Source organism: Falco biarmicus, chromosome 18 (genome assembly GCF_023638135.1).
Source record: "Falco biarmicus isolate bFalBia1 chromosome 18, bFalBia1.pri, whole genome shotgun sequence".
Taxonomy (NCBI): domain Eukaryota; kingdom Metazoa; phylum Chordata; class Aves; order Falconiformes; family Falconidae; genus Falco; species Falco biarmicus.
In genome coordinates, this window is record NC_079305.1 from 1,882,903 (window position 1) to 1,902,839 (window position 19,937).

At 45.4% G+C, this 19,937-nt stretch overlaps 1 long non-coding RNA gene across 1 annotated transcript in view; it reads right to left on the reverse strand.

Annotated features, from left to right (window-relative positions):
* LOC130160533 (uncharacterized) overlaps positions 1–15,999 on the reverse strand; it is a 226,374-nt gene extending 210,375 nt beyond the window's left edge. The window contains exons 1-2 of the long non-coding RNA XR_008826019.1: positions 15,353–15,999; positions 15,005–15,155 (exon numbers count right to left, since the gene is read on the reverse strand). This is a non-coding gene — a long non-coding RNA (uncharacterized LOC130160533). The remainder of the gene's footprint in view (positions 1–15,004; positions 15,156–15,352) is intronic.
* Positions 16,000–19,937: the final 3,938 nt, after the last annotated feature.

Genomic DNA, 19,937 nt, shown 5'->3' on the forward strand with positions numbered 1-19,937 from the left:
ACCTACAAGTGCAGACCTCGCCCTTACACAAATTGGCCCGGCAAAAAATATAATGGGACATGGGAGAACTAAATGGATTTTGAGTAGATCTGAAGTTATTACAGAATAACATTATTAAGCCTTCGCCTTCAGGGGTTAAGCTATTCTCAGGCTGGTTACAGCGAGTTCTGTTGCGTGGGATGGATTATTTCATTTCACCTGCCTGTTGCAGGTTTATGCGTTGGCCCTGGTCAACATCAAAGATCAGACAGATGTCGGATCGCGGCAAACACAGCGGTTCCTGCACGCTGCTGCTCACACGCAGCTCTTCGTTGTGCTCAGCCAACAAAAAGCCTGAGCTTTTCGGGCAACGCAAGCCAGCAATAATCCTTAATCTTTCAAATTACAGCATCAAACATAAGCACATCGTTACACACACTTTAGAAAGTGCCATTTCTTCAGCAAAACGGACCTGAAGGACTGAAGGCACAGTTGGAATCACTGCAAGTACAGCAATTCTTATACAAAGACGTTGCTTTTGGCACAGCCATATAATTTCTCTGCATCACTCAATAAGCACCAAGCAAATATTCAACGCAGTATAAGGAACAAGTAAAGACCTAGGCCCAGTCTAAGCTCTCCTTTTTAGAGGAACCCAGTGATTTTAAGAGTCAAATCTATATGGTTATGTCATCAAGATTCCTCAAAAGTCAGTTTGATGACCCTGGACACACAAATGCTTCTCTAGACACACAAGAAATAACCCATGTTCCATACACTTCCATATGGCATCCAGCAAAGTAAGTCAGCAACAGACCTGGCAGAAAGAAAAAAAAAACCCAACACAAAAACAAACCAACCAACCCCAAACCAAGAACTCACAACTCTCCCCTTTGCAGGGTACCTGGAGGTTGGGATATGATCTGTTAAATATTGATAATCATGGATATTAGTAGCCAAAATGGGGCAGTTGGCATCCCTGTCAGCCCTTTCCTTCCACATTTGTCAACGGACGCCCCACGGTTTTGCTTTTTCAGATCACAGTCACGCATTTTTTCCTCCTGACATCGTTGTGCGGAGAGAGCAGGGAAGGACATGGCGAGGGGATGGCGCCCAGCGCCTCCGCTCAGACCCGAATCGAGCCCTCAGGCCGGCTGGAGCGACTCCCCTCCCTCACCTGATGGCTTTCAAGTAGAGTAAATTAGGGCTGCAAAGCAAGACGGGTAGAGGGAAAGCCCGTAACCACGGTATGATTTATGCAACGTCACGCAGCGCAAGTGGCACAGCAATTCAGTCCCAGAAACTGGGCCCCGATCGAAGCTGGTTTCCTGCCTTCAGCCGCTGCACTTGCGCTCCCGGGCGCTGGGGAGGGAGCGAGTGCTCGTCGCGGCGCTCGCCGCTTCCAGGACCCGCGGAACAGCCTCGTGTCAGCCCCGCCGAGCCCAAACCTCTGGCTGCAACAGCACCGCACGCTCGGTGCTTGTCACGCGGCACACGGCACCCAGATGCCCACATTTGCAGGACTCTTGTGTCTGACTGAAACTGGTCACCGGGTCCACAGCGCTCTGGTTCCACCCAGGCACACCCAACCTGCTTGCGTACCTCTCGGTCCCTTCAAAAAGCAAAACACACGACTATGTATTTTTTTTTTAATGCTTCCTCTTAGCGCGTAGCTTCAGGCAACCCATTCTCCCTCTGTTTATCCATCTGTGAATGTGAAAGCACCTACCTTCCCCACCGTGACAGATGCTTAATTAATTCAAAGGGTGAAATTCACCCCTTTGCAGCCAGCAGCACGGGGCACAAAGGCACTTGCACCCTGTTCCAAGGGTTTCAGGGAAACGCAAGCGGCGTGCGCACAGCGGCACACAGAGGGGTATAGGAACGCAAAATCCCAGTGGACTTCAGTCCAGTGAAGCAGACGCATTTGTTATCAAGCCACTCGAGGAGCATTCCCATCGCTCTGGGGCGACGGCTGAAGTACCACCACCATGCCTCACGTCTAACAGAGCTGCTGCCTCATTTCCACGGGCCACACGTTTGTGCTTCTCAGCAATCAGCCGCTGTCATCTGTCCCACCCTCCTCCCAACTAAAATCGTCAATATTTCTACCTCGGCGCGATATCTAACACAATCCACCCAGCACCGTGCCCTGAGACTCCTCTGCAATACAGCAACGGCACTGGCGGCTCCGACTCAGGCTTGGACCCGGGTGTACGCTTCGCGGAGAGCAGCCCCAGTTTGTTTTACCAGAACACGATATTCACAGGCAAACGCTTCCCTACACATCAACCACTATTTGCTGTACTCCACAGGACTATTGAAACACTTTCCTCCAGAGAGCAGATGCCATATGGGTATGTAGGCTCAATTAGCACATGCTGACAGATAGCAAGACACTCGGAAAAAAAAAAAATAAATCAAAGCCTTGGCAAGCTTGAAAAGTTACTGTATCGATTATGTCATACTGCATCTTGTGGTGCCTTAACTTTTCAGGTTTCTGTGCTGGGAAAGCAAAAAAAAAAAACCAAAAAAACCAATAAAACCAAAAAAACAACTTATATATATCAACCAGGGAAGCAGTAGCAGAGATGAAGAGACGGAGGGGGCTCTTCAAGGAGGCAGCAGGTTGGGAGCGATCAGCAAGCAACGTGGCAGAGCCCATCTTGCCAGCTTCCCTTGCCAAAGGTGGGCAAAGGCCCTGCAAGAGCAGACGCTTTATTACTCACACATCTCTGACTACCCAAACTGATCTTAAAGCACTTTGGCATGTCCCAAGGGTCATTAGAGATGACTTCCTCTCCGCATTAATAATGAAACAGCTCTTAACCAAAATTAAACTGGAGCAGCTTAATAGCATTTTAAAATTGACAAATCTGAAACAGCTAATTTGTTATTCCCTTCTTGGCCATACAATTAGCGATGGGAGAAAACCTCAAGGTTTTCTCTCTAAAGAAACACTGAAGAATCTTCAAAACTTCTACAGGAGACAGAAAAGAGCAGCGCGGCCTCTCCGATGAAAGCATCTGACAACAGCGTCCGTGCTGCCCAGGGATGCCCCAAAAGCTCAGACCAAACACGGCTAAAGCAAAACCAGCAACGGTGGCTGGTTTTCCCAACTGGAAAATTGCCGGTATTGCGAGGGAGGGGTTTATCCACTGCTCTTATCACAGATGGATGATTCACTAAATTCCTTCTGACGGGGAAGCGGACGTGCCTGTGTACCTGCCACTACATCACGCAACTTCAGTGCACATCTTGCAGCGAGTACCAGCTGGACAGAGCACATGACCCTTCGCCTCCTGGTAAAGGACCATCTGTACCTGCAGACACAGTTACAGACTTCAATAAAATAAATAAATAAAAAGAACAAAGAACAATACTTTCCAAGCCCACCTACACGGCTTAGAAGCCACCTTCGATTTGTAAAATACAGCAGGACCTTCAGTGTCTGTAGCTCTCGGGTGAAGTTCCCGAGTGCTGTAAGGAGTTTTGAAAAGTGATGTAGGCTTTTTCGTCGGGATAACGTTGTCGCAAGGAGCGTGGCTCACTTTTCTGTGACAAAAATCCTGCGCCCTGCTTCTCAGCCCACGGATTTATGGAATGTGAAATCAAAATTCACTACTGCCCTGGGAGGGGAAGGGAAGCCACCAGCTAACCACGGCGCAGCCGACGCAGCCAGCCAGGGCAGGATACGGATGCTCTGCAACGGCTCGGGTCTCTCCATTTCGGTTTGACTCATTTAGTGAGTGACAGAGGTCACTGTCACAACCCACCAGGAGGCCATCGGACTGCCATCGTGACCTGTGACAAGCAGAGCTTCCCTCCTCCAGCAGCTCCACTCCGCAATGTCTCTCCTACAGCATCTATTCCACCGAGGCTCTGACACCGGCGCGCTGCACACCTGGCGTCTCCTCTGGAGAAGCGCCAGAACGGGAGAGTGACAACAAAAAAGGTTTTTCTGTCCCGTCTCTCTGTCAAACACAGGGAAGAAATAAAGGATGAAACCAGCTCCTTCATGTAAAAACCAAAGCTGGTCACCCCACGCTGATCTCGCAAGGGACTGGTGGGCAACACGCTTGAATAAATAATCACTCGGACACGTTTATCGCCTTACAACGAGATCACTGTGCGCCAGCGGGAAGCAAAGTAGGGGTTGGGTGGGGGAGAGCCTTTCAGACAGACCTCCCCAACGGGCAACACCACTGGGGCAGCCAACAGACTCCTCTCTGCTCCAAGCAAACGTGGAATATTTCACATGTCCTGGATGGAAACCACCTCAGCAGGGAAGACTCACAGCACTGAGGTTACACAGCGAGCTGTGCGCCTGGGGACATCGTACCCGAAGGTCTCGCTAGAAGCAATTTTAGAGGGTGCTGGGCCCTTTCTCGGTGACACCTCAACGGTTTAATATGTTTGGTTCCAAATACTTTAGGGAAATAAAGCTAAGACTTGCTGATCAAACAGCAACAGGCAGCAATCCACCGCTCTGCTCCCAAAAATCAAGCCGAGAACCTCTCAGACACCTTGATAAGCATCAAGTCCAGGGAAAGGATTTAAAGATCAAGGAACAGTCTCACACCTGAAGATGGGGACAAATGACCTCTTGCAGCTTGAATGAAACAGCAAAGGGGAAACATCCACGGCTGCTGGGAAGGGGGAAAAAAACCACAGTCCCAAAAAGAAATAGATTTCTTAGATCAGACGAGCAGAAAAGCACGTTGCAGAGCACATTTCCAGAATGTTTTCAGAAACCTGCTGCAAAGCCTGTGGCAAGAACTTCAGCCTTCGCTACCACACCGGCTGGCAGCCTGCAAGCCACCTCCTGTTGCTCTCAGAAACGTTTTTTTCGCCGGCAAGTTCCGCCACCTGATGCTCAGCTCACTCGCAACCCTCCACCGCTGCCCCTGCTGCTTCGCTCGCACCGTGGAACGGACATGAATGGGGGCACAAAAAGGAACAGTTGTTTCTGCCAGAGTGGTGCCTCGATCTTGGGTCGCTGCCAGCTCCTTCCCCCCCCCCGCGCAGATGTTTAATGCTGCACAGATGTTTAACTCTGATGCCTGCTTACTTTCTCGAGTGCCTTGCTGCAGCAGCTGGTCCCCTGAGACCGGCATCCTTCCCCCGGCTCGCCCGTCTGCGCCAGGCAGGGGAACGGCTTGCTGCTCTCCTGCCTTCTCACCTGGGATCGCTGGAACCCTTCACCTCTCACGTTAACTGCAAAAACCTTGAAAAAGAAGGTTATTTTCCTCCTTTCTCTGGCTCTGGACTTCTTTGTGCCCGAGCCTACGACTGTCCCCACCAGCAGCACGCCGCAGCCTCCAGCTCCCACCATTAAGTCCACCCCCACGGCGAGGGTGCGGAGGAACGATTTCCGCAGATTTTGATGCACTCGTGTGGAGTAAAATCTAATCAGGGCTGAGATTCGGCGTAACACCAGCATGCCAGTTAGTTCCATAAAACAAAAGCTATGGGGAACCCAGCAAGGAATAAGATGAGAAATGGTGCGGTGGCGTCTGCGCTGCAGAGCAAGACGTGAGATAATTCCCCTCTCCCCGTCAGGCCCAATCAGAAAGGCTTCACACTATGGTACCCAAGTGATAACGTACTTTGATGGGAGCGATTTTTTCTCTTTCCTGGGAGAATATTAACTGAGATACAAAGAAGGAATGTTGATTTAAGCAGCAATCAAAAAAAAAAAAACCAAACCAAACAAACCCAACAAACCACCAAATCCTTCTGTTCTTCTGCATTAATAACTTCTGGATAAACTGAACTTCTCTGCCAGGTTAAGTTAAATTTAAGTCGTATTTCTTCAATTTTATTAACATTGAAAAGCAAGTCTATCAGAGGTGTATTTTCATGACATACAGTTCTCGGGCACTATATTTTATATGGATGTAATTATTCTAGCTATTCATCACAGAACCACAAATCCAACCTTCAAAAAGTATCGTAATGTAAAATTCATTGAATCCAGCTGATATTAAATATCAACAGGGCTCCATTATCAGTTTTTGTATCTGAACACTGTAATATCAGCTATTACTCTTTTATATTAAAGTTGTATCTTTGGAAGAGAATTACTTCCCTTGGCAACAATGGTAAATGTTAACTACCTTGAATATTTCAGTCACATATACATTATGTATAAGATTGTGATCTGCTAAACAATAATGGAGAAAAAGAAAGGCGACAAAAAGATTTGCTCTGTGAAAGATTTCTTTCTGTTCTCCAAGAAAAAGCAGATGCTGTACAAGAAAAAAAAACACAACCGCTTGGAATAACATGTCAATTTTTTTTCCACTGGGATACAAGAACCTGATTTAGTATTTCTGAAAGACCGGAGTTCTGCACAGCAAAACAAAGCATTAAAATAAAGTGGTTAATATTATTTGTACGACAGTAATGCCCAAAGAGTCCAAGCAAAGCTGCGGTGAATTACGTAAGGCGCTATACATGCGACCAGCAGAAGTCCTTGCCTTTCTGGCGTGGTTGGGTTGTAAACTCGGCACAGATAAAACACCGAGGAGAAGGAACCGTCAGCGCACACGGCTTGGAGCGGGGTACGAAGAGCACCCAGCTTCCCCCAGCTCGTGTTTAAAGCACTGTCCGACAGGTCACGCTGCCTCAATCCCTCTGCCATCAAGCAACGTACTGATGCGTTATTCCCTCATCCCGGATCACGCGGGCCAGCGGGATCCCGCAGAGCTGGCCACACCATCTCCAGCCTCCAGCTCCGACTTGGATACCGGCACCCAGACCCCACTTTGAAGATGCAGGCAAATTAGAAATGTCACGGCTTTCCCAGAAAGTTATGTGAACCAGCACTAGCATCAGGTTTAAATTAATGTTTACATTGATAAGTAAATTGAAAATTACATCGCTTGCATGCATTACACAAGCTAATTCCACATCCCTGTCTGCAAATATTTACAAAGCTCTTACTCAGTCATTAGACTACATACTTAACAAATCATTTGGAAACTACCAGTTTACACCAACTTCACTTTTCATACAGTGATATTAGGTGTTATCGGGTAGCAAAGGAGCTGGAACTCCCCATCATTCGTCATTCCTTGTTCAAATTCCCAAGGCAGGTGGGTATCGATACTAAAGCTGAAGATCCACCGGCAGCACTCATCGTTCCCGGTTACACTGCTGCTCTTCCCTGCTTTCCTTCCAAGAGCAGCTGCTCCTTCCTGTTCCTGACCATTTTGCAGAGTCATTTATAGCTGGATTTACCACCTGGCCACACAAACGGGTACCCCGAGGCAACAAACCGCAAAGCAAATGAATATGCCACCACGGAGTGTCCAAGCTACGCCCAAGCACACGGGCCACCAGCTGCTCTGCCTCTACTAGCCGCGTACTCCCACCGCGGGTCTCATTCAAGCAAGATACGGCTATTGAAACTCGTAGGTCTGTGTTAATCACACTGATGCCAGAGGGAATTCAAGTACCAACGATGCTGCAGAAGGGCCCCTGAATATGTTACTTTGAGGGATACCATATCTACTCGCTCCTGCAGGAAGGTCAGGATGCCCTTGCTCACCAGAAGTAGCTCCTGACTTCTAACATACTCCAACTAGTTTCACTGAGAGCGCTTGTACAGTCACAAGTGGTATCCCTTGCTCATTTATAAACTGGTTTTATTGGGGCGGGGGGGGGGGGGGGGGGGGGGGGAGGAGGAGAGCATCCACTGTGGATCAGTATGAAACATTGCAGATGCTCTTAAATCCCCAAAGGTCAGAGGATCTTTAACAATATTATTGACTTAAATATATTGTTGAATAAAATACTCAGTGTTAGCCATTCTTTCTGAAATAATTGCTACTTTTTTAGATGCAAAAGCAACTGTAAACCCTGCAACCTGGCATCAGAAAAAGAAATAGTCATGCCACCGTACACCACACGGCACCCTAAAATCTTAACGGTTGCTTAACCAAACCGATGTAGGTTTGTACAAAGGTGAATTTTGAAACGCATTTAAACCTATTACTTAATCTTTTGGCCACCTTTGGATAGCCTGGCACGAAGCAGAGAATCACAAGCTACACACGCTCCCTGCCATCACTGTCGTCGCACACACTCAACGCCCCCATGGTAAGGGTCTATCTACGTAAGTTCTAAAGTAGACCGCAACTCAAAGTGGACCGCAACTCAGAACAGAGAACTCAAACGAGAAAGGAACACTTCTGTTCTGCAAGAGAACTAGGAACCCAAGGAGAAATAATCCTCTATTAGCACACCCATCCCTGAGCTCATCCTAAGGGACCACGTGAAACCAGGCTCCGGCACACGCATTTATCGGGAAGCAGCATCCCTAGATCAAATAAGGACAATGTGAGGGAACGGTCGGGATTTCTGCTCCCTGTGGCACACAGAGGGCAAAACACTTCACTGCCCGTCACCTCGTTGCCACTTCGCTGAGGAATGTTTACGGGTCTCTGTGAAGTCATTACTGAGGAGGAAAATTTAGGCTTCTCCAAGAATGTTCAGCATGAAGTTCACCACAAAGTAAAAGCCAATATTGAAAAATCATTTCAAAGGAGAGCCCAAGCCATTTGATGAGCAGAAACAGCACAGAAAAGAACTGTTGACATTTCCTTAGGATTCTTTCAGAGCTAAATTTGCAATAGCTATTGATTTTTTGTTTTCTTCACAAGTATATATACATTATTTAATACAACCGAGCAGTCTGTAAACCAACTTTCTTGTGCTTTTGAAATATTGATGCCTTTTAGAAGGTTGAAACCTCTACTGAAAACCTCAATTCCATGTACAAAGCCTAAAATCTTGGAGCCTAACCATACAAAGGCAAAACCCAAATATTTTTCTTAATCGACGGGGTGCTCTTTCTGGTTTTTAAAAACTGACATTCATCGTGCTTTGCTTCTCCGTACAAAAAAAAACCCCAACTACTTTTTCTTTTCCTTGTTCAAAACGGATTTGTTCTCGTTTCCAAAACGTCATCGCTTGCAAGTTCAAAAACTTTCACACGAGGCCAGCAGCCGTTTTAATTTAGCAACATTGCTCCTGCTACAGCCAAAAAAATCAATTACTTGAGAGAATACAGGAAGAAAGTTTGGTATAAACAAGTATGAAATAATTTTCGCAGATAAGTAGTCAGCCTACCCTATGGAGTCTAAAAGGCTTTTACAATATTTACATATCTTGACAGGGATATAGATGTTTTTGTTGGGAAGAATTCAACCGCGCTGTTGTTATTTACACTAAAACCAACCACTAATATTTCAACATAAATATTCATAGCCAGCGTGCCAGTCTTCCCTACCCTCCCAGCCAGACACCGCATCATTATACGGTCGAGATTCACAAGAGAGAAGACAAATCTAGATCAGAGAGCGGGGGTGGGGAGCTCACAAGCTCTCCTGGGGGTTCCCTGTGACATCCCGGCCTCGCTCCAACTGCTCACGCGCTCCACAGCGCCGGGGAGCCCCTGAGCAGCAGGCTCAGTGTATTAAATTACAAAGCATTTGAATTTAAAGGCAATCTCTGCCCAACGGTATTACCGATCAGTAGTTCTTAAAGGCTTTTCTACACGCAGTTTGAGAGCAACACTGAAAACACGCGAAGGTTCTGCGGGCTGGGTTAACGCAAACCAGAGGTAAAAGCTTTCGATGTTACCAGAGTGATGTTTTCCAGAGCGATTTCACCCAGGCAGGCAGCTACAGAAGGGAAACCGAGGCACGGAGGGCTGGAACGGCAGCGCCAAAGGCAGAACTCAGAGAGAAAAAAAAAACCACTTGCAACCTTGATGGGTTCAGTCTATAGAAGAAAAAGGGGGAAGAGAAGATGAAGCAACAAACCTAACAGCTGCCTTCTACCTTGTCCACCTAATTAGCCCACCACAACTATTAAGAAGGTTTATTTTAGCCACCGGTAACGACTGGTACCAGTTCAGTTTCAAGAGCACTTGCTCACTGCTTGTTACCAGTGCAATCACAGGCACCTGTGGAAGGCTGATACCAAACACCTGCTGGTCTCCCCAGCAGGAATTTACTCACCTGGCGAGTAAAATAACGTGGAAAAGCATGACTTTGCATTTAAACAGACACACCTCCACACAGCCCCGGGCCTGTTCCTGCCCAGCACCGCACACCCTGCTTTGCCTGCTACCTCAAATCAACTCTGTCTAGGAAGGAAGAGCAGAAGCACCACATAAGGTTCCCGCGAGGGTGGGATCTCACATCCCTCCTCCGACTTTGCTCCCAAAACACAACCTGCGTAAAAGCCCTCTCAACGCAGAGCCAGTCAGGGATTTCTTTTTTAGAGATCCGGACTGTTGCTGCTCGCCCTCGCTCGGCTTTCCTCTCCGTAGCAGATGCAAGAAGCTGATGCACGCTGCATCTGGTTGCCAAGTGCAGGTCTGTGCGTGTATCTTCATGTCTTTATTAAGCTTTATTTAATGCTGGTGGAGATACAGGCAGAAATTTACTGTGCATGGCAGATCTGAGCGCAGGTCTCTAGAACTGCGTTGCTGAAACCTTAATGAGAAGTTCACAGAGACCACGTTCTGCCCAGCTTTAACAAGCATCCCTCTCCATCGCGTACTTCAGTTAATTTAACTCCGAACTTCCAGGTGCCACAGCGCAGACTTCTGCTAGTTCATCTCCATCTCTATTGACCCATCTTAACCGCCTGCTATTTACAGTATTTATCAAAGTCTGACAGCATGCATGGTGCTCCACCAAAAACATACGCTAAACCAGCAAGGCCTTGGCCAGATAAGCTTATCAGCTAAAAGGTACAAGGTATGACACGAGAGGAAAGTCAGGTGTGCCACGGAACATCTCTCAAAAGGTACCGGACAAGACAAATTCACTCCCTTTGAATCGATAAGCCTGAATGTATCATACTAATAACCTGAGATCTGAGGGGAGGGTCAGGGATGCTCACAAAGAAGGGATGGCTCCCTGCAGTGCTTCCTGAAGCTTCACCTGGTAGTGCATCCAGATTTCAAACCAATTTTCCTTGCCTGAAATACCTGACATTTCCTGGTGTACTATCCAGGGCTATCACTCCCACATTTTCTTTTGATGGCTCTTGCCAGCAGGAGCCTGATAATGCACACCAATCACACGACTCTTGCACGTTGCTATCCCTGCTTCATTCAGTTGTCTAAAGGTTGCTCTTAGTAGTAATGTAGCTAAGGAAGTGCAAGCACAATAAGCTGTAATGCATTTAGATAGCCCCATTTAGCTCAAACGCAGTTCCACCTCTACAGAGCTGTTCCCCAGAAGTCTGTTTTCAAAAGGAAAGTCAGAGCAAAACAAAGCTACAAAAATCCTGCCTGAAATTTCCCAAGGGAGGGCAATTAGGGGGCCTTTACTCAGAGCTGTTTCAGTGGGCTGTAATTATTCACCAAAAACTTCATCAAATGGGAATAAAACATACCAACTAACTGCCATCAGGCAAAAGATACTGGAGTGTCTAGGCATGCAGCTATGTACTCTTACTATCCTCTTGTTGATGGAACAAACACATTAACTGCTCTTCATTCATCTTCACTAGGACATTAACACAGGTCCAAACGTTTCTACCACCTCAGCGAGGACATCCATCACCAAAAGCTAACTCCGCACTTATTTAAGAATAGCTCCTTATACCACAAGAAGGCTGTTTTGTCTGTGTAAACAAGCACATGAGTAGATAGCGACGCGCACTTCACAAACACTCTATTAGTACTAGTCATTCTAATTTCTACAGTTCTAAAACCGACTAAGATTTCAACCTCAGTGAGTTTAAGCAAAAGATGACCGCACACTAACCAGAATGAATTTCAAGCACTACTTCAAAACTCATTTGCATAGATAAATATAACCTACCGTGCATTTGCATCTCAACAGGTGCAGCTTCGGTCCTTTAAAGACGAAAGCCTTCGTATTTTGGTGTCTTTTAAGAGTTAGGTACCTCTAAGCTTGTGGAAGGAACCCCATGGCTGTTCATCTGCTGTTACCGAGCCCCACAGAGCAACTGAAGGAGAACGTGGCCAGCAAAGCCCCCCAGGCAGATTAAGGAGCATGTGCAACCTCCAGGTGAAGGGAATCAAGCACCCCAGCTAAGCCAGCCCTCCGCTCAGCCCCGTCCTGCCTCCCACCTGCTGCACATTTGGGCATTCCATTCATCAATGTGAAAACCTTTTGCTAAGGCAACAAGTGACCTTTCTTTCAAGCACATATTAATAACTCACCGTTTCTACAGAATGTTTTCTAAGATTTTTGGGTGCTCTAGAGAGCACAGGACAGGCTTACCACCCCCCATGCTGTTCAGAAGGCTTAGCACCTCTGCTGTTTTAACCTTGAGGGTTTCACCCTAAGTTTTTCCAGCTCTTCTGAGTCATTTAATGCTTTGCAGGGAGAGTGGAGGAGGGGATACAGAAGTCAACTTGGCTATTAGGAACTCGTAAAGTGAGAATCCTGTTGTGATTTTTGGTTTGTGGGTTTGGGTTTTTCTTCCCTCCCTGCATGAAAAGCACCAGAAACCTTTTAGGTCTCAAACATCAGCCAAACAATGGGAAATGCATCACTCCAACGAAGTTTCTAAGTATTTAATGGAAATGGGCTGACAACCAAGGGGTGATAAAAGGTGGAAGACGTTGCCTCAGATGGGAAGGTGGAGAAAAAGTGGAGCAGGGAGAAAGCTCCTGGCGGAGGCCGGGTTGCTCAGTGCTGCTGGCAGGCTGCTAAAGCAGCTTGCTGCTGCCAAAGGCTCGGGGTTGTCCTGCCTTCCTCAGCACCTCTAGCTGCTTCCATTTGCTGTTGCCTCCTGGCAATGAGTTTGCAAAGAAGATGCACCAAACAGGGCCAGATTCAGCTCTAGGCTGAACTACGAACGCGACCAACCAGCAGGTCTAGCACACACCCCGAGCCAGACCCTTTGCGACTTGGGCTAGTGAGAAAGTGAACTATAAATCATCCCCAAAGCACTTGTGGATAAACTGTAAACTAATTAATATCAGAATTATTGATGCACAGCAAATATTTTGCAAAGAATTTATCTGAAAGTCTGTCACCACTTTACACTTTATAGCATTGATTTATAAATCACTGAACAAACAGTGGCACGTCCAATAAATACTTTATGAATGTTTGCCAACAATTTATCTTTCATAATATGATATAAATACATTGCAAATACTGCAATGTTTGAGTAGGCTGTTTATAAATGACAACCTGTGTACCATCAACTGCAGTTTATAGAAATGTTCATTCCTTTGCCCAGTAAGAGGAATTTAAAAAGGAATCTGGCCCCACGCTTGGGATGCATGAAATACAAGCCTTGCCTCTGATTATTCACGGGCGCTAGTCTCTCCTACATCTCTGCTCTTGTTATCAGCCAAGCGTGTTTGTTCTTCCTGCTGTGTCTTTCTCGAAGCCTCGGAGGAGTTTCCCATAAACACACACGATCTATAGGCTCCGCCACCTGAGTTTAAGAGAAAAAAAGCTCCTTGACATTGCTGAGAGCGCTTCGGGGATGGCGCTTTCTTTTTAACTAACTACTAAGGACCAAACATTTCTATTTCCAACAATTCTTACAGCCAATACTCTGTTCACGGGCTCTTTTGTACATCTGCATGCATCTGCTTTCCCTGGGATGATCCTCAGATAAAACGTTCTTCAGGCAAGGATTATTTTTTTCTTAAATTCTCTACAGCAGCTGGGACTATGGACCCTGGATCCAGGACTGGGGTGGGGTAAACACAAATATTAACTCAAACAAGGTCTAATTATTATTACAATGTCTTTTTACCACAAGGTCTGATTTTCTTACTACATCTTTTAAATGCCCGGTGCTCCAACTTGTCCAGCTCTAAAAAGAATACAAGAGAAATACGCCTAAAGCAGCCAAAATTTCTTGGTGTCTACCATAACCTCAAGAAGGTCCTACCTGCATCCTGTAGGTACGCATGTATCATGGAGAAATCACTATTCCCAAGGTTTTAAGAGCAGAACGTGCTGCTGTGCTCAGTAACCTCCCGCCCCAGGCAGGCCAGCAGCGCTCACCAACCTGCGATCCCGCGGCCACCGAAACCACAGCCGGGCACAGCCAGAAACGCCGGCTGGGAGCCACCGATCTCGTTACGAGGTGAACTCCGTGCTCAGCAGGACGCTGATCTAGATGACCTCCAGAAGACCTTTCCAACCCATGTTTTCCTACTATTCTACGATTTAATTTGGCCAGCCCTTTTCTTTTAATGAATGAAATGTCCACTTGCAGTTAAATTCAATCTTTCCCTGAAAATTCAGCCTGAGTAAACAAGCAAGTCACAAGATGGTGACTTAAGATAAATTTTGCCCTGAATTGTTGGGACACGCATTTGTTTTTCAGCAGAACACTAACATCACTGTATATGTTAGCCTGCTCTCTTTTTTCAGCTCTAAATCCCACGAGGACTTTGGAGGAAAATGCTTTTTCCTTCTTCATCAGCCTATCAAGATCCCCCCGTTCCTGCTGTTCTGAGAATTCACTTTTAGCAAGTAAGAGTGCTTCAGATCACTGGGGAGCCCAAAGCACTGATTGAAAGTCACGAGCTACCATAGTTCTTGCATTATCAAATTGATTTTACTTGCCTTTTTAATATGCAAAGTATCACTGGGGGGTGATGGGGAAGGGGGGGAGATACGGAGGGCTTGTTTGACTTCATTATTTCTGTTTCACTTGCACCAAAAGTTATCACTGCGACCAAGGCAGCACCGGTGCAAAATGCTGGGCGTAAGATGCAGGCTCCATTCCCAGCGAGCTCTCAATTGAAATGAGACATGCTAACATCTGGGAAGGAATTAAAAAAGTAAAGTGGTATTCCCAAGGTGCTCTAGTAAAGCAGGAGCAGAGTCAGAAACACCTGGACTCCACGCAGCTGAGGCAGCAGGTCCCCCCCGGGAGCTCCTGCGGTCACTAATGCAATCAGCTGTCTTAAAGGTCATGGCTTCACCACCACCGAGGCCACCCATTTTCTCCATCGTCTCCATAGCAATGCAACAGGAATAAGATCTACTACCTGGCCAGATGGCAGCTGATCAGCTGCATCTTGCCTCCGTGAGAGGCAGTAACTCCTGAGTTACTCAAGGCTGCCTTGCAGATGCACGGTGTTTCAGCTGCTATGGAGTTTGGAAAGACTCTCTTCCTTTTCTGCCAAATTTTGATACTTCCTAGAGGGAAAGAAATACAAAAATTACCGGGAAAAAAAAAAAAGGATGAACGCATTTAGCAGCTTATCTGTCGCTATTTAGAAAACTTGTCTTACCTGTAGCTCAACCATACAACAAAAATAAACGAGAAATTATAGATATATGTATTGCACGCTTTATTTTTAAAGTCACCTAAATAATTGCCTAGAGTGATGTACCTTAAAGCCACTGAAGCTCATCATGTCTTCGATGCCAGGCGATAATGTTCACATCCATCTCTGCGGTTCGCTGAAGACCCCAGAAGTGCTGAGCCAGCACTGGAGGGCTGCTTGGCAGCGACTTTGTGGGAGAGAACCCTGTGATCTGTCTGCCTCAAATGTAGTTTTATTTTTGCCATACTAGAATATGACTTAGCATAGTAATGGCAAAGGTGTAATGCATCCCTCGACTCCAGTAATGACAGATATAATTCTCCTCTGTAGCCCAATTTACTTTAACCTGCCTCCGTATTATTAAAATGCCAGCCACCAGGGCATCAAAGCAAATAATGGGCATTAAGCACTGGTGAGATAAGTGCATGAGAAACAGATGAAGGAGTATTTGGTACTGCTGCACCACTCAGGACCCAAAACTGCTGCGGGTCTGGGTTTCCTTGCTCTGCATTTGACCCATCCACTTCAGTCTTTCTGTTTTACTTTTTTACCAGGACGGAGTCAGGCTGGCTAGATTTTTAAGGGACCTGCTGATTTATTCTGATCTGCCATTGATAACAACACTTGCTGGAACAATGATACTCAAATCTCATCGTTCCAGGGATGAGGAGGACTCCGGGGTGATCAGGAAGAAGATTCTCTGCTCCCGCAGGGTGCTGTGTATCCCTGAAATCCGTCTTTCCTCTTTTCTGCAGAGCAAGGAGAGAATTTAATTCTTGTCCTCTAACAAGCCCGAACTCAACAAAGTCTGTCAGAGCCTTCGTTATTGCTCTTAATATTATGAGGAAGGCATGCTTGTGCATGGGCAATAGTATCAGACAGGTAATTTCTTTTTCTTAATTTAAGGCAAGTTTCCAGCTTGATGGACTTACAGCCTTATCTTTAACCCCCTTTCCTTTATATAGGTTTTAAAAAAAGTGACTAGTGACATTTAAAGGAGCCCAGTGGCAAGAACGACCTAAAAATTAATAACCTTCAATATGCAGTACGTTAGACCCTTAAATCTTCATGCAGCTTAAAAATATCTGTAAAAGCACAAGCTTTCCCATGTACAATGTGCCAAATTCCTCCAGGGACTTTTTCCAATGGAGAGTCAAGATAAAATTGTGTTTATCAATCTTCGGAAGACATCCAATTCATTACAGAAAAGGGCAGCTTATTCCAAAAGATTTCTAAATCTCAGAGCAAAATATTGCCAGCCTTGGAAATAATTCCGAGCAGCAGCCTGCTTTTACAGGCTCTTTCTCCTTGGTTGCAGATCCTACCCACAGCATTATCAGGACAGTATAATTTCAGTGCCCTGCTGACATTTGCAAGACAATTATTAGCTAGTGAGACAGGCAGCAGTCAATTTTTCCCGAAGTCTTCCAGAACCTGTTATTTGGTCGCATCAGTTGTTGTCTTTTGCACAGCACAAAGTTCAACAGCTTTGGTCTCAAGGTCAGCCTGAATTTTTTTTTATTTATTTATTTATTTTTTTTGCTTGTCTGGATACTGCACACCCGCGAGCTCTGGCAGCCAGACAGCAGCCTTCTCTGGGAGCAGAGTGGTGCTCAGACAATGTGCTACAACCATAAAGATGCCATCACACGCCAGCATTCAGGAATGAGTCCTCGTCAAGTGATGCTCTGTGTGCTGTTTGCTAGGAGAGGAATCATTAGGGACGCTGCAGAAAGTTTGAATTTCTTGGGTCTTACCTGGACACCTGGTGAGTGGCTCCATCCTCCCTTCCGAAGCAGTCACTTCCCTCACCAGAACCGTACAAAGAGGAGTGGAAAGACCTTCCCTAAGAAGAGTTTGGACATGTTTTTAAGCTCAAGTTAATATATTATAATATAATCACATGATTCCAGCAACTGATGCTTTAAAAACAAAAACCAAATAGGAAACTTGTAACAAAAGACCAGAGATGAACGCATTACAGTCTTGGGGTTTTGCATTGCAGTCGAAGAGCAAGTTTTTAATCGGATTTTTTTTTGTTTTAATTGCAGCCATGGTGGTTTAAGTTTCAATCCCTGTTACCTCTAGGTAAGGTAGGCTCAGACAGAGCCCTTTTAGTCTGAGCACCACAACCAACTCCCACTAGCTCGGGCAGCTCAGTATGTGCTGCACTGACTTCTGCTTCGATCCAAAGCAACGCGTGACATAAATATTTAGCTCTTCATGACCTTTAGCCCTTAAGTAAGGTTCAACCTCACACCTTCAAAGCCTTCTTGGAACATTACCTCCTTAATTGTTAAGGACACAAAGAAAAGTTATAGGGTTCTTGCCCAAACTGGCATCAGTGGACGAACAGCAGAAACCCAGCAACATTTCAGGCAGAAAAGCACAAATTCATCCAGGAGGCTGCGCACACGGCAGAGTATTTTGTTCTCCCTGAACAGCACAATACCCAGTAATTGCACAGAAAACCTGTAATCGGAGTCTAACGCCACTTCCAAACATCCCCCAAACCAATGCTAAAATTCAGTTATTTTGAAATCAGGAAATGAGAAAAGGGAGTTTGTTTAATTTTACCTTCCCTTTCAGTAGTTACAAAGTTGCTTTCCCCAGAGTGTGTGTGGGGGGGGAGAGTTGCACTGATGAAGATTGTAAAGGGAATTACAAAATAAACAGCTATTCTCCAATATTCACATGACCCCAGCAGCTGGGGGCTTAAGGAAAAAACCATATAAAAAGACAGCAGGGGGGTCCTGCCTGACACTTCCTTCTCTGGTTTTGCTATTATCAGGCTGGCAGGTATATAACTGCCCTGTTAAAAACAGAACCAGAATTATACAACTGTCTTTAATGAACCTTATAATAAAAACATTACCATTCTCATCTTTTAGGAGCATGGGAATGCCATTACACTTTTGATGCTTTTTTTGAAATGCATTCTACTGCTGATCCGGAGCCCACAGGAATCAATGGGAGTTCTTCCATTTTCAGCTCAATAGTCTGTGGGTCGTCAATGTTTTAAACTCAATTTGAAGGAAACTATAGTGTTTCCAGCAGCTTTCTCCCTCCTTCCGCAGCACTGCTCAAGCTGACAGATATCAAGGTGTCTAACGGAGCTGGCCGTAAACTCATCGCCCAGCCTTTCACTCCATTTTCATTTCCTAACACTTAATTCTAAATACGTTACCTTTGATGCATCAAGTTGACTTTGTACGTCGGCGTTTCCCTGCAAGCTGCCTAGCGCCCTGAATGTGTGCATCCACAGACACTCCTCCTTTCAGAGAAAAAGACGTAAGTTTTTCAAGCGAGAAACACAGGAAACAATGTAATATCCTATACGCGACACAAGACGCGGCACTTCCAGAAATTCATTAAGCCCTTACCTTGTGGCCAAGTGTATTTCTCATAAAAACACCCAATATAAACCACTTGAAACAATCACAAAATTCACTATGTTCTAAACCCTGGTTTTGTACTATTCGCCCTCCAGTAAACAACATATACCTTGATGTTTTAATCGGGGTTTGTTTCGGAAAAACCTGCCTTCTGACAGAAGACACTAAAACCCCACCCTTAGTAAAAAACTTTTTTACTTTTTTTACTTTGCTTCTCCCCCTCTTCCCCTCCCCCAGGCCCGCATGGGTGTTCTGATCAATCCCCTCTTTTTCTTAGACAGGCCAAATAAATTGAGCTTCTTCAGACTCAGGTTTATTAAACCTCAAAACAATTCTTTGAGCTCCTTCTAAGAGGCGAGACAGAGGTGGAACAGGACAAGGCAGTGTTCCCTTTGTCCAGAGTCACCATGTCACATACCCACAGAAATCATTCAAACAGTAGCTTGGCTGTGGCGTCCCAACCACAAAATAATATGTTTATTTTTTTTTTTTTCCACCACTTTTTTTGTTGTCATTTTATTGATAAAAACTACACAAAAACTAACTGATCATAATAATTAATTAAAAAACCAAAAAACAATGTTACACATTCTCCTGTGTTTTAGAAATTGTGTCAGCCAGTGAGTTTCACCAAATACTCTTGCTTTAAAAGATTTTCCTTCTGATCCATTTCAAGCACATCACTTCCATTTTGGTTCCCAAACGTCCATTAATTTTGCTTAACAAGCACTGCTGGACTGTAAGTATGAGAGTCGATACTCCGCCGCATGTTTTCCCCTTATTTTAGAGCCCGAAAAGTAATTATAGTGTCAACAATGAAGCACAATGAAGATAGTAAAAATCAAAAGCACCCTCCATAGTGTACAGCCTGTGTCTTAAATGTACATGCACCCAAGTTTCTTTGTTTCTGCTGCATCAATTGCCAATGTCCTTTTGGTTCAACATAAGCTTTAATGCCCATGTCTGAAGTTTGAAATATTAGCGCTTGACCACTTTAAAAAAAACAAACAAACAAAAAAACCCCAACCAAAACCCAAACCCCCAAAAGAAAAAAAGAAAATATATATCTATCTTTCATTTCTTTAAAAAGAACAAAAATATTAAACAAATCTTTGAAGAGTAATAAACACTTAATAAGGAAACATGGCTGACCCACCCCACCCCAACCCCGGCCCTCCCCACCCTTTTTATTTTTACCTGTGGTTCTCCTTCCCTGGAACCGTGCAATGTAGAAAAATCAAATATACAAACAAAAC